Source organism: Gorilla gorilla, chromosome 8 (genome assembly GCF_029281585.2).
Source record: "Gorilla gorilla gorilla isolate KB3781 chromosome 8, NHGRI_mGorGor1-v2.1_pri, whole genome shotgun sequence".
Classification (NCBI taxonomy): domain Eukaryota; kingdom Metazoa; phylum Chordata; class Mammalia; order Primates; family Hominidae; genus Gorilla; species Gorilla gorilla.
Window position 1 is genome coordinate 18378635 of NC_073232.2, and position 15583 is coordinate 18394217.

At 37.0% G+C, this 15583-nt stretch overlaps 1 long non-coding RNA gene across 1 annotated transcript in view; it reads right to left on the reverse strand.

Annotated features, from left to right (window-relative positions):
- Positions 1 to 1336: 1336 nt before the first annotated feature.
- LOC129524943 (uncharacterized) overlaps positions 1337 to 15583 on the reverse strand; it is a 182059-nt gene continuing 167812 nt past the window's right edge. Inside the window, exon 3 of the long non-coding RNA XR_008668932.2 lies at positions 1337 to 1650. This is a non-coding gene — a long non-coding RNA (uncharacterized lncRNA). The remainder of the gene's footprint in view (positions 1651 to 15583) is intronic.

A 15583-nucleotide genomic window follows, 5' to 3' on the forward strand; every position in this document is an offset into this window, starting at 1 on the left:
GAGTCTCACTCTGTCACCAGGCTGGAGTGCAGTGGCATGATCTCAGCTCACTGCAGCCTCTGCCTCCCTGGTTTAAGGGATTCTCTCACCTCACCCTCCTGAGAAGCTGGGACCACAGGCGCACACCACCACGCCCAGCTAATTTTGGTAGCTTTTAGTAGAGATGAGGTTTCACCAAGTTGGCCAGGATGGTCTCAATCTCTTGACCTCATGATCTGTCTGCCTCGGCCTCCCAGATTTCCACATTTTTTGAAACCATCTGAAACATTTTAGGAACTTTTCTTCTATAAGTATTGATCATGCTTTCTTTCTCCCATACTAACCTGGAGGAGTCTGGTGGAAAACCCTTTCAAATTAGCCTGTTGAATTAGCAGTAGACAATCTTCATATATATATATACATACACACACACATATATCAGGTATACATATATATGTATACATATGTGTATATGTGTGTGTGTGTATATATATGTGTATACATATATGTAAGTGTGTGTGTGTGTGTGTGTATATATATATATATATATATACACACACATACATGCACACACCTGTGAAAGAGTTACCAGCACTGACTTGGATTGTAGGATGGGCACTAAGAGCCGAATCTGAAAGACAAAGTAAATGAGCCAACTAAAATTTTATAGGAGCTGTTTTCTCCTTGGTAGACTGACCCCGCTCACCTCCTCCTAAATGCCAATTAATCCCTTGCTTTCCTTGCTCTATTTTCTAGAAAATACTTGACATGGTGAAAATATTGTATAAAGATTAAATTGTTACCTCTCCTAGGAATTCTGGTACTTCACGAGGATGTGAGAAGACTCTGAACAAAATAATACACTGCTCGTGGTAGGTAACAGGTCTTCACAGCAGGATTTTAAACAGAAGACTCAGGAGGCAGCTAGTTTTCTTTTGTAAGCCCATTGCCTAGACACTGCACACCAGCCTGGCTCTGTTGAAGTAATAAGCAGAGGCAAACTACATCTGAAGATTCTGTACTTTTTTTCCTCTCCCCTCTTCCCTCTCCTGCTCTCCCTGCTACTGTTTGACTGTGTCCCCACCCAAATCTCATCTTGAATTATAGCTCCCATAATTCGCATGTGTCATGGGAGCGACCTGGTGGGAGGTAACTGAATCATGGGGGCGGGTCTTTTTGTGCTGTTCTCGTGATAGTGAATAAGTCTCACAAGATCTGATGGTTTTATAAAGGGGAGATCCCCTACACATGCTCTCCTGCCTGCCTCCATTTAAGACGTGTCTTTGCTCCTCATTCGCCTTTTGCCATGATTGTGAGGCCTCCCCAGCCATGTGGAACTATCAGTCAATTAAACCTCCTTTCTTTATAAATTACCCAGCCTTGAGTATGTCTTTATTAGCCATGTGAGAACAGACTAATACATTCCCTCTTTCCTTATTTCTCTTTCCTCCTTTCTTATTTCTTTTTCCTTTTTGCCTCTCCTCCTCTTCCCATACCTTCCCATTCCTTCATTATTTATTTATTTCTCTTCTTCTTTTTCTTCCTCTTCCTCCTCTCCTTCTTCTTCTTCTCCTTCTTCTCCTTCTTCTTCTCTTTCTCCTTCTTCTTTCTCCTTCTCCTTCTCCTTCTACTTCTCCTTCTCCTTCTTCCTCTTCTTCTTATTTTGTTGCCCTTTTAAGAGACAAAAAAAAGTCAGTGTCTCAGGCCGGGTGCTGTGGCTCATGTCTGCAATCCCAGCACTTTGGGAGGCCAAGGTGGGTGGATCATTTTAGGTCAGGAGTTCGAGACCAGTCTGGCCAACATGGAGAAACCCTGCCTCTACTAAAAATACAAAAATTAGCCAGGCGTGGTGGCATGAGCCTGTAGTCCCAGATACTCAGGAAGCTGAGGCAGGAGAATCACTTGAACCCGGGAGGTGGAGGCTGCAGTGAGTGGAAATCACAGCATTGCACTCCAGCCTGAGTGACAGTGAGACTCTGTCTCAAAAAAAAAAAAAAAAAAAAAAAAAAAAGTCAGTGGCTACAAACCAAGTAGAGTTGGCCGGTTTGGTCTTTATAACACAGGGAATGTTGATTACATAATGCATCTTATTGTAATAGAGTTATTTGAAAGCGTTTATCAAAATTCATTCAGATTTTTATTTTCCTGAATGCTTAGCACTTAGAATTGCTCTCAGCATAGTAAGTGATGAAAAATATTTTTCAAAGAATTTGAAGATATTTCTGTTGTTTTATAGAGTCAATACAAAATGATGATTATTCTAGTTCATTGGGATTTATGATTTTTGTCCTATAGGTAATATTGCATTTTCATTTCCTTTATTGTTTAAATCTACAATTTATTGTTGAGTATGTACTTTGTGTTAGCCCCTGTGTTCAGTGTTGGTGATACAAACTTTCTTTAAAAAGACAATTTCTTTTTTGAAGGTACTCACTGTCTGGTGAATGGGACAGATGAGTGAGTATATATTAATATATGGTGGAGATATGAGGTATGTACTGGACAAATTAGATCACAGAAAAAACAAATTTGTTTCAGACCAGAAAAGACCGTATAAGTAATTAAGTGCATAGCAGCCTAATGAGATACCAAGTGCACCATAGTCAGTTCAAGCTGCTATAACAAATTGCCACAGACTGGGTGGATTAAACAGCTAAAATTTATTTCTTATAGCTCTTGAGACTAGGAGGCTAGGAAGTCCAAGATCAAGTTTCCAGCCAATTTGGTGCATGGTGAGAGCCCTTTTCCTGTTGGGCAGCGGGGTGCCTTGGTGGAGAGAGTAGAGTCTGGTCTAGTCATCATTTTAAGGGCACCTACCTTATCATGGAGACTCCACCCTCCTGACTCATCTAAGCTTAATTACCCCCAAAGGCCACCTCCCTCCCCAAACACTATCACCTTGAGGATTAAGGCTTCTATATCTGAATTTCATGGGGAGAAAAACATTCATTCTACAGCAATGTGCAAAATTTTAGAGGCAAGAAAGAATGGGATATTTGAAAATAGTTATAATAATAGTTATAATAATCTGGATTATATGGATTTCATGGACAGGATACAAAAATGATGCTGGTACCATCAACAGTTAATTAGATGATTTTATCATGGTATGTTCACACAGCAGAATACTATATAGTCACAGTTCTCAAATTCTAACCAGGCATAATAATCCCATGAACAGCTTGATAAAACACAGATTCCTGGGCCCCACTTCAAGAGATTCTGATTCAGCAGGTCTGGGGTGGGACCTAGGCATTTGCATTTCTAACAAGATCTTATATAATGCTGCAGCAGGCCCAGAGACCATGCTTTGGTTAGCATACCCAAAATAGTAATCCATAGTAACGTGCATGAATGAACTACAATATGGATGCATCTCAGAAATGTGATGTTGAGTCAGAGACCAGCCAGGCACTAAAGAGCACAGTTGGTATCATTCTACTTATATAAAGTTCAAAAGTAGACAAAGTTAATCTATGCCATTAAAAGTCAAGATAATGATTACCTTTGGGATGAGCAGGTGGTGAGACTGTATAAGGTACCAGAGAAACTACTTGGCCTTTGGTAATGCTTTGTATCTTTATTTGAGTGCTAGCTACATGCCTGCATGAAGTTTTAAAATATTCGTAAATCTGTATTCATTTTTTGCAATTTATTCATTGTATGTAATATTTAACAAGAAACAATGATGAAAGAGTAGGTAGAACCCAATACACAAGTTACTGGGCACTTGTCTCGTTCTAGATGCCATTATAGACATTGTCAGTGATCCAGTAATAAAAATGACATAGTTACCACCTTCAAATAAATCACAGTTTAATCGGAGAACACAACACTTTAATAAGAAAGATTATGATTTATGACAAAAAATGGTATCAAGTGCTGCAGAGTTTCAAAGGAGAGAAATACAACTTCTGGTTTAGGAGATCAGCATAGATTATAATGAGGCAATAGTAGTGGAAATGGATCTTGGAATGATGCGTAGATTTCACAATTGATTTGGCTGCATATTTAAAACCATTTTTTCTCTATCCAGGGTCTTTTAACCAAGTCCTCATGTTTCGTTCAAGTGGCATCTCTACAGGTCTTTTATTATATACTCAAGCTTCAACTGACTCTGCTAGTAGTCACTCTCAAGATGAATTTCATATAGCCTATGTTGCCAATAGTTTCAATGGGACTATTTCAAACATAACCTTCAAATTTGGTGAAAATCTACCACTTTTACATGATGCAATAGCTGAAACAATACAAAAAAATGGGCAAATAAAACCAAAATGCATTTTACTAATACAGGCAATGGGCTGAGGTATATTCCTGCAGCCTACGTTCAAGGGCACAAAAATTTATTCCTTATTTTATTTTACAAAAATATGACCAGTTATATTGTTAAATACAGCTCAGCTGAGACTACATTGATAGCAAATGACAGAAGAAAAATGCTACAATAATAAACTGTCAACAGTAGAGATGGCCCAAATATGAATATAAAAACATTCAAATTAGGAAATCTCCATGAATAACTTAAAGTCCAAAAACTATATCTCATTGTCCTTTTAAATTAAAGTTCATGGAAATTTACAACAGTGCACAATACAGTCCCATCCTATCTCATATTCTGCTCAAGCACAGGTGGGAACCTCACTTAGATATGTGGATGTATTAGTTGCTGTAGCATTATACATCCGTGTAAGAAATGGGTGAGAGTTCCACTGTTTCTGCATTCTTGCCAGTACTTGGTATTGTTAGCATTTTTTATCGTAGCCATTCTAATAGCCATGTGATCATATCTTGTTTTGTTTTGATTCGTTAGCATTTTCCTAATGATTAGTGATGCTAAGCATCTTTTCACGCACTTGTCTGTTATATTGTCTTTGATGAAATACCTATACATTTTCAATTTTTAACTGAGCTGCATGATTTTATTAGTGATTTTTAAGAGTTTTAAAATCTATGCTAGTTTAAGTACTTTGTCAGATATGTATTTTATAAATAATTTTTCCCAATTTGGGGCTTTTGTCTCCATTTTCTTAAAATTATCTTTCACAGGACAAAAGTTTTTAATTTGGATGAAGTTCAATGTGTTAATTAATTTTATTATATGAATTTAAGAAAGCTTTGTCTAAGCCAGGCCCATATAGATTTACACAAAGATGTTCCTAGAAGTTTTTGTAGTTTTAAGATTTCCATTTAACACTATAACACTTCTTGAATTAATCTTTGGATAAGGTGAAAATATGAATAAATATTCTATTTTTGCATATGTATTTCTAATTGTTCTAGCACCATTTTTTGGAAGACTATTTTTCTTCACTGAATTTCTTTGACATTTTAGTCAAAAGCCAATTGGTCATACATATGGGTCTAATTTTAGAATTTCTACTCTGATTCATTGATTTACATCTCTACTGCTTAGTCAATACCACATGTATCATAAATTTTCGGCAGTATTAATTATATCACCACTATTATAAATGTAAAACCATTGGCTATATCTCAATATCAAACATGATTACTGATTACTTCAGTCTAGAAATCAGTGTGAGTGCTGAATTTTATTCTTTTTCAAAATTGCGTTTGTCTATCCTATTAGCTTTATATAATTTACAGTCTATTTCTACTAAAGATTTTATCTCTACAAAATTCATTGTCTATTTCTGCCAAAAGTTCTGCTGTGGTTTTGAAGAGAATTTTGTTGAATCTATTTCAAAGCTCCGTTGAAGTTTAAGGAAACTTAGTATCTGAAAATTATTGAGTCTTATATGAAAATCTGTGTGTGTGTGTGTGTGTGTCTGCATGCACAAGCATGTGTGTATGTATAAACTACCCACATATATGTCATATTTATTCATTGGTTTTATAGTTATAAAGAGATCAATTGGTTTTATAGTTATAAAGAGATCAATTGGTTTTATGCTTATAAAGAGATCAATTAATCAGTCTTTTACAGGGTTGCTTAGATTAATTTCTAAATATTTTATGTTTTATATTATTACAATTGGTACTATTTTTAATTATTTCAATTTGAGTGTTCATTTCCAGTGTACAGAAATATAACTGATTATGTTCTGTTGTTCTTGTGTCCTGTGGCTTTGCTAAAGTCACTTATCAAGTATAGTAGCTTTTTGTAGATTCCTTGATATGTTCTACGTATACAATAATGACACCCAAGAATAGAAAAAGTTTATTTCTTAGTTTTCAGTCTATACATTTTCTATTTCTTTTTCTTGCCTTGTATCATTGGCTGGGAACCCATAACATGATCTTGAATAGAAGTAGTGAGAATGAATATCTTGCTTTTTCTGAACCATAGGGAGTATGACATTAATTGTAGGTTTTTTGCAGATGTCTTTTATTAGGTAAAGGGAGTTAATTTCGATGCCTAGTTTGCTGAGAATTTCTATACATGTTCTGTTGTTAACATTTAATTGTTAATATGCCAAATTTTGTCAAATTATTTTTCTGTATCTATTGAGACGATGATACAGATTTTTCTTATTAGTCTGTTGGTATGATGATGCATATTAATTGACTGCAGTGTTAAACCAGTCTTGCATTCCCGGGATAAATCTCACTCAATAATTATGGCTATTGCTTGATATGATTTGCCAATATTTTCTTGACGATTTTGGATCTAAGATCATGAAGGATACTGTTCTATAGTTCTATTTTCTTTTTATTTTATTTTATTTTATTATTATTATACTTTAAGTTTTAGGGTACATGTGCACAACGTGCAGGTTAGTTACATATGTATACATGTGCCATGCTGGTGTGCTGCACCCATTAACTCGTCATTTAGCATTAGGTATATCTCCTAAAGCTATCCCTCCCCACTCCCCCCATCCCACAACAGTCCCCAGAGTGTGATGTTCCCCTTCCTGTGTCCATGTGTTCTCATTGTTTAATTCCCACCTATGAGTGAGAATATGCGGTGTTTGGTTTTTTGTTCTTGTGATAGTTTACTGAAAATGATGATTTCCAATTTCATCCATGTCCCTACAAAGGACATGAACTCATCATTTTTTATGGCTGCATAGTATTCCATGGTGTATATGTGCCACATTTCTTAATCCAGTCTATCATTGTTGGACATTTGGCTTGGTTCCAAGTCTTTGCTATTGTGAATAGTGCCGCAATAAACATACATGTGCATATATCTTTATAGCAGCATGATTTATAGTCCTTTGGGTATATACCCAGTAATGGGATGGCTGGGTCAAATGGTATTTCTAGTTCTAGATCCCTGACGAATCGCCACACTGATTTTCACAATGGTTGAACTAGTTTACAGTCCCACCAACAGTGGAAAAGTGTTCCTATTTCTCCACATCCTCTCCAGTACCTGTTGTTTCCTGACTTCTTAATGATTGCCATTCTAACTGGTGTGAGATGGAATCTCATTGTGGTTTTGATTTGCATTTCTCTGATAGCCAGTGATGATGAGCATTTTTTCATGTGTTTTTTGGCTGCATAAATGTCTTCTTTTGAGAAGTGTCTGTTCATGTCCTTCGCCCACTTTTTGATGGGGAAGTTCTGGCCAGGGCAATTAGGCAGGAGAAGGAAATAAAGGGTATTCAATTAGGAAAAGAGGAAGTCAAGTTGTCCCTGTTTGCAGATGACATGATTGTATATCTAGAAAACCCCATTGTCTCAGCTCAAAATCTCCTTAAGCTGATAAGCAACTTCAGCAAAGTCTCAGGATACAAAATCAATGTACAAAAATCACAAGCATTCTTATACACCAATAACAGACAAACAGAGAGCCAAATCATGAGTGAACTCCCATTCACAATTGCTTCAAAGAGAATAAAATACCTAGGAATCCAACTTACAAGGGACGTGAAGGACCTCTTCAAGGAGAACTACAAACCACTGCTCAATGAAATAAAAGAGGATACAAACAAATGGAAGAACATTCCATGCTCATGGGTAGGAAGAATCAATATCGTGAAAATGGCCATACTGCCCAAGGTAATTTATAGATTCAATGCCATCCCCATCAAGCTACCAATGCCTTTCTTCACAGAATTGGAAAAAACTACTTTAAAGTTTATATGGCACCAAAAAAGAGCCCGCATCACCAAGTCAATCCTAAGCCAAAAGAACAAAGCTGGAGGCACCACACTACCTGACTTCAAACTATACTACAAGGCTACAGTAACCAAAACAGCATGGTACTGGTACCAAAACAGAGATATAGATCAATGGAACAGAACAGAGCCCTCAGAAATAACGCCGCATATCTACAACTATCTGATCTTTGACAAAACTGAGAAAAACAAGCAATGGGGAAAGGATTCCCTATTTAATAAATGGTGCTGGGAAAACTGGCTAGCCGTATGTAGAAAGCTGAAACTGGATCCCTTCCTTACATCTTATACAAAAATTAATTCAAGATGGATTAAAGACTTAAATGTTAGACCTAAAACCATAAAAACCCTAGAAGAAAACCTAGGCATTACCATTCAGGACATAGGCATGGGCAAGGACTTCATGTCTAAAACACCAAAACCAATGGCAACAAAAGCCAGAATTGACAAATGGGATCTAATTAAACTAAAGAGCTTCTGCACAGCAAAAGAAACTACCATCAGAGTAAACAGGCAACCTACAAAATGGGAGAAAATTTTCGCAACCTACTCATCTGACAAAGGGCTAATATCCAGAATCTACAATGAACTCAAACAAATTTACAAGAAAAAAAAGTTCTCTTTTCTTAAAATGTCTTTGTCTGGTTTTGGTATCTGTGCTTTCATGGTCTCAGGAAATGAAATACTTTCCCCTATCTGCTATTTTCTGAAGGATTTTGTATACAACTGATATTGTTTTCCTTACATGATTGATACTGTTAAATCATTGAAGCCATTTAGGCCTAGATCCTCTTTATTAGATTTCGTTTTGTTGCTTGTTTGTCTTTTAGAAGTTTGATTGTGATCTATTTAGACAGATTTCTTTGGGTTTACCCTGTTTGGATTTATTTTAGCTTCTTGAAAGTGTCTATAAGTTTATATCTCAAGACCACTTTGAGAAATTTTCTGCCATTATTTCTTCATATGTATTTTAGTTCCATACTCTTTTTTTCTCTCCTAAGGTAAGTCCTTTAACATGATTAAGATAATTTGTTATTTGTATAAAACGATGATATCATAGCAATCTGCATTTTTATTATAATTTTCACATGTTCTGATTATACATTAGACATATTTGTTCTTACTACATTCTGTGCTTTTTTTCCCCTGACAGCTTTATTGAGATATAATTTATGTACCATAAACATCACCCACTTAAAGAGTACAACTTAATGGTTTTCAGTATATTCACAGATACCCACAACCGTCACCATGGTCAGTTGTACAGCACTTTCATCACCCTGAAAAGAAACTCTGTACCTTGCAGCAAGCATGTCCTACCACCTAGTTTTCCCACCCTCTGCCCTAAGCAACTACTAATCTACTTTCTGGTTCTACAGATTCCCTGTTCTGGACATTTCATATGAACGGAATCATATGATTCTTTTGCGATTGACTCCTTCGACTTAACACATTACTTGAAACAAAGATGTTAGCTACCATCAGTGTACTTTACGTAAAGTAACAGGAATAAAAGGAAGAAAGACAAAAAAACAGCTAAGACTTAGCCTCTGCATTTTCTACTCTGTAGCTGTTTCAGAGACTAACCAATATAGACAGTACCATTTCAAGTTAGATCTTTTGGATTGAAAATTTAGATCATATTGATAGCTAAATAACCCTAAGTATTCAATATGCTAACAGAAGACAAAAGTGTTACAGAATATTATAACCTGGTAAAATTTCTACATAAAAATCAAAATATTAAATGATATCAGAGGGAAAAGCTGACCTATAATGTAATTGTTACTGCGACCTCAACTGATCCTTTTTGGAGCTCTGGAAAGAAAGTTAGCAAGTAGCTCATTTGTTAGCCAAGCAAGAAAAGTGGTTGACCTGTGGTAATTCAATTAAACCCTGTTTGATTAAAGTAGATGAAGAAATGTGTCGACATTTTGAAACAAACAAACAGAGAAGACTACAGATACTCCTTGACTTGCAATGGAGTTATTCCCCCAATAAACTTACTGCAAATTGATAATATCTTATGATGAGTTTATTAGGACATAACCCCTTGTATGTCCATGAGCATAATAAATGCATACCACTTTTACACCATCATAAAGTAAGAAAAAATTGTAAGTTGAACTATCCTAAGCCAGGGACCATCTGTACTAGCCTTAGTAGATTTTAAATGTTCTTATCACAAAAAATACTAAGTATGTGAGCTAATGCATATGTTAATCTGCTATATTTAGTCATTCCACAATGTATACATATATCAAACCATCATGTTGTACACCATAGATATATACAACTTTTATTTGCCAATTCAAAAAACTAGTAGTTTTCCTGCAAGAATAGTTGCTCCAAAGTTGAAACAGTGGGAGCAACGTTAATCATCAATTAAAAAACAAGGCAAACAATTGTGAGTGGTTGTCCTTGCTTCTTGATAAAGGGACAGATGTGACTAATACTGTTCAGTTGTCATTGTGTATTAGAGTCAATGCTGAGTTTGAATTGGCTGAAGAATTCGCCTCTATGAGTAGTCTGCATCGAACAACAACAGGCAAGAATATTTAGAGACGTTGATAAAACACTCATTCAATAGAACCTGAAGTGAAATCATCCAAGATGCATCACAATTGATGGTGGTGAATGTACATGGTGTAGAAAAAGGCATAGTTGGAAAAATTTACAAAGCTTGTGAAAATGTAATGAGTGTAAGGCTTGCCATTATTCATGGTAGCATTCATTAGCAGATACTTTGCAGAAGACATTTATCTATCGACATATTATTAAAAAGTAATGTCAATATTGAAATTTAGTCACATTCATGGACTTAGCCATTGTGAATTCTGTAAACTTTTGACAGAAAAAGTTGAATACACTAAATTGTTCTACCATCTATACAGGCAATTTGATGGCTTAAGCAGAGGCAAAGTTTTATTGTGGATTTTTTTTAGCTTGAAGCCAAAACTGAAACTTATCTTAACAAGAACTGCCCTTGATCAATATTACTGAACACCAAATGTTTTGGGAAATTAGCTTTTGCTGCACACTTGATTATGTTTCTCGATTAACTCAACCCCAAATTACAATGGAAAACTGAGCTTATATGTGAAACTTATACTACAGTAAAGTCATTTCAACAACAATCATTGTTTGAATCGTGATGTCATACATTTCTTGTGCTATCAAAAGTTAAAACAAGAAGTGAGATCTTTATTTCTACACAAATTTGCATAGAATATATTTTCTGAGCTGAAACTAGAGTTTCAGTGCATATTTTGGCCTCAATGAAAGTGCAAAGAGAATTTCCATAATTTACAATCTACTTAGGTGTGAAATTGAGAAACTTTCACCTAATGTTCAATTGGGACAGATTAATATGCAATGTAAAGCCATGCCAAAACACCAATATCAAGCAGGAATCTAGAATTTTATCAATGCCCTGAAATTGATGCATATGCTCAGTTAAGATCGTATGCTTATCAAATGATATGAGTATTTGGCTGTGAATATCTGCATGAAGACTTTTTCAAAGATAAAATATGTAAAATCTCATTACAAATCACCATTAACTGATGAACATTTCCAACAGATTTTGATTATAGAGAACATTAACTCTGAACTCCAGTTAACCTGTTAACTCCTTCAAAAATAATTCCATTCTTCACATTAGTGGATCTGTATTAGCAAAAAATTGTACTGAAATATTATTACTATAATTAGAGTACTATCCATAAAATTTTGTGGAAATTTATTTCTCCCTTCTTAGGTATGTACATAAGAAGGGATAAATGTACATATATAAGAAGACATAAATAAATAAATTTCCACAAAATTTATTTTGTCTCTTCAACAATTTAACAACAAATTTTGTCAATCAACAAATTGATTTCGTTTTTGAGGTTTCATCTTTAAAACAATGGCTAATACATAAATGGACACCTTGAGCAAGCTTTGGAATGGCCAGTATAAGAGGCTGCCCATTGAGTGGATTATTCTGTTGACTTCATTATGGACAGTCTTCACGAAGCAGATGTCCTGTGCTTCTGTTTCTAGTGGTTTATCTATAAACTACTCCTATAGACCACCTTGTTATCCTAATTCACTTTTTTCTAGTTTTTTGCTAGATTTGCAACCTTAATAAGTCGCCACTACTCATGCATCAGGTACATGCATCAAGCCATCTCTTATTTTACATGAAATAGAACCATATACTGACCTAATATAAGCACATAGGAGGGTTTTCTTTCACTGCTGCTTCCAGGGCCCCTCTTAATTAACAACATCTTTTGCTTGGCGCCTGTAAACAGTGCAGATCTAAATGCAGCACAGAGCTACAAATCCCTTAACAAGTCATAGAAAACTCACCGCAAGGTAAGAGATGTGTTGAAAGAGAGCCAGAAAGGTGGCAGGAGCAAGTACCAAGACCATCAGAGCCATCTGTGCTCTATTTGGATCTCTGGTAAATGTATTTCCATTCTGCAATTAAATTCTCCTATAAACATTCAGTTTTATGGTTCAGCAGACTAGGTAACATCCAGATAAAGATGGATAGTTCAAGTCACATAATCAGTGGGGTTGCATGGCCAGCAGCTATGAGCTTCCCAAGAGGTTTGGTTAGCATAACATTGTCCATGGAAGGGACCAGCATGATGTCCTGCAGGACAATAAGACAATCAGTGCCTCTTCAGAGTAAACTGTGACACAGGGTAAGAGAGTTCACCAAGTTTTGAGGAAAGACAATGAAAGAAATATTGTTCCATTCTCTAGAAAGATAACCGCTTCTGATAACCTTTGTTAAAAGTGACATGGGAGATAAAGCAACCAAGTAACTGTACATCTATTCCCATAGTCTATGTTGAATTCTTTAAATTAAAACTACAAATAGAATTATAGCTGCAATGGGAAACATCAGCTGATAACAATTTTTCATGATCATTCCCCCAAATCTTAACAACCTTTTCACTGGACAAACATGGTCAATGGGGCTGCTTTATGAATCACAGTCACTACCTCTCTCAATTGTCTGATGGTCGCGTAAATCTCAACAGCTCTGCCAAGTCTAGGGTATTATGGTCCCATAACACAGTGAGCAGGGAAGGCGATTTGAGGACCTTCCACTTGGCCCTTTCTAAGACAATCCTCACTCTGTGGGTTATGTCTCACAGCAGTGATTTTGCCAGCTATTAATTGTATCTATTCTCCTAGTATATTTTGGGGCTGGAGAAATGATTGTAGGATGGGCATGTTACAAATGTTAGACATGAACTCAGGCCAAAGCTACACTCATCCTTTTAACTCCATAAACCCCACAGTGGCATTTATGGTCTAGAGTAATGAGTATCAGTTCAGAAATGGTATCTAATAGCTAGAATAGCCTCACAATTCATCGCATAAACCAGGATGCCTTTTAGAGTGAAGAAGACATTGACTGGACCAATGCTGTGACAATGGGCATACAGGAGGGCCACCCCTGAGCAGCTGCAGCTTGTGGCCACTCTCCTGATAGACAGGCAATCTGGATACTTCCCTTTCCTCTGGACGCAGTTATCCTGATAAACGGGTGCGGTTCCCTGTGGCAATATAGTATTAGGTTGGTGCAAAAATCGTTATGGTTTTGTCATTACTTTCAAGGGCAAAAGCTGCAATGACTTGTGCACCAATTTAATAGAATTTTTGCCAAAGAACCTGTCTCCTTATCAAGGGAGGAAGTGCTAGTTTTGTTACCTGGATTAGAACTGTAAACTGAATAAGAGCAATCAGAATCCCACACAGGAAGCTAAGGTGCTTCTGCCCACTAAACAAATACATAAAGTAAGCAAACACTAACAACAATGAATATTAACAAACAATGCACGTGTGTGTGTGTGTGTGTGTGTGTTTGCCCAAAGTATGCTTCAAGAGCTGCTCATATATTTTCCCTCCAGGAGTTCAGTGGTTAATTAGCAATCACTACAGATTTTGAAAGCCAGAACAGTGAATACCGCTGTATCAGCATGGCTTATTGTAGAAATGGAAAATTGTCTGTTGTTTGAGCACCCCCACATTAGCCCTCTATTATTAAATCTAGGCCCTCATTATTTCCACTGAGATGAGAATTTAAATCCCACCATAACCTGTGGACTACAGAGGACAGGTCCCACTACAAAGCTGGATAAGGATGCTGGCGCTCCCCAGTACCGAGGCATTTCTTAATGCCTGTTAAGGGATGGTCCTTCAAGTATTCATTACAAGGGGGTAAGTTAAGAGAATGGCTGAGCAGGTTGCGAACAATGTATCCTTTCTGTCATTCCCAAATCCCTGGATCTTCAGATTCCTTCCATGAAAGCATGCCAGGGGAACATCAGGATTTACACTCCTTCATTGTAAAGCATATTTAGATGCGGGCTTTAATTAATCCATCCAGCAGACGATTGTCATTGCCAAGTACTCAATAAATTTCCATTTTTAAGGTAGCTCAAATACATTAGGAAACATGTCCTAATCCAAGTCTTATAGTTCACTCTTGTTGCTCTAACACTTTCTGAGTGAAATCCGATGGATTTTTCCAAATTCTTGCCAAAACAAAATGGCGAGATCCTACAACTCCTTCAGTGTTCTTTTGCCAGATGAATCCTTTTGTTTCTGGGGGAGGGGTGGCTATGTGGAGATCTCAGTCTCTTTGTGGGCCTGAAGATAATGAGGTTTAATGAGTTTTGTTCCTATGATAATCATTAAGTATCTCAGCAATAGTCATTGTAAAGTTTTGAAAAGGAGTTTTGTTCTCCTAGTGGGGAAAGAGCCCGAGGTGGACAATAACCTCTGCTAGCAAGGGATATTTTGGAATTTCACAGTTTTTAGTATCTTCTATGTCTTCCAAAATGATCCCATTTCATGACTCAGTGACTCAATCCCTCCCAATCTGTGTCCATAATTTAACCTAATGCCGGGTCTGACCCACAGACCCTGCCAAACGACGGATGAAAAAACTGTACGCAGACACAGGTCTTTTGCCCGGCCGCGTGGCTAGGGGACCGGGCTGCCCCCAGACACCGAGGAGGGTGCTGTAAAGAGTTAGCAGCCGCAGCCTCGACCAGCCCTGCGGGCATTTATTCAGTACAGATTTAATGTCAAAGGCTTTGAGTCAACACACTTGTGGGTAATTAACATGGTGCCCCCCCCCACCCCCGCCCCCTACTCCGCGCCAGTGAGCAGTCTTGTGCACGGATGATTAAAGGCCTAAGTAAACTAACTTAACGTATCTAGATCAATTTCTTTACATCCCCTTGTTTTCTCACCTAAGCTTTCAGGCACCAGATAAGAGAATCTGGCTGCCTTCTGCCAAACCATTTCCTGAAGCTTTTGTAAAACCTCCCAGCCTTCCAAGAAGGTTTGCATTTTTCTACAATTTTTCCCACCACCCTGACCGAACTCCTACAACCTAAGATACTAGATGAGTTGATGATTGATGCTGACACCCTATGACACTCACAGTTGAGGTCTGTTACAACTGATCATTGGCCCTACCTGCTTTGCAAGAT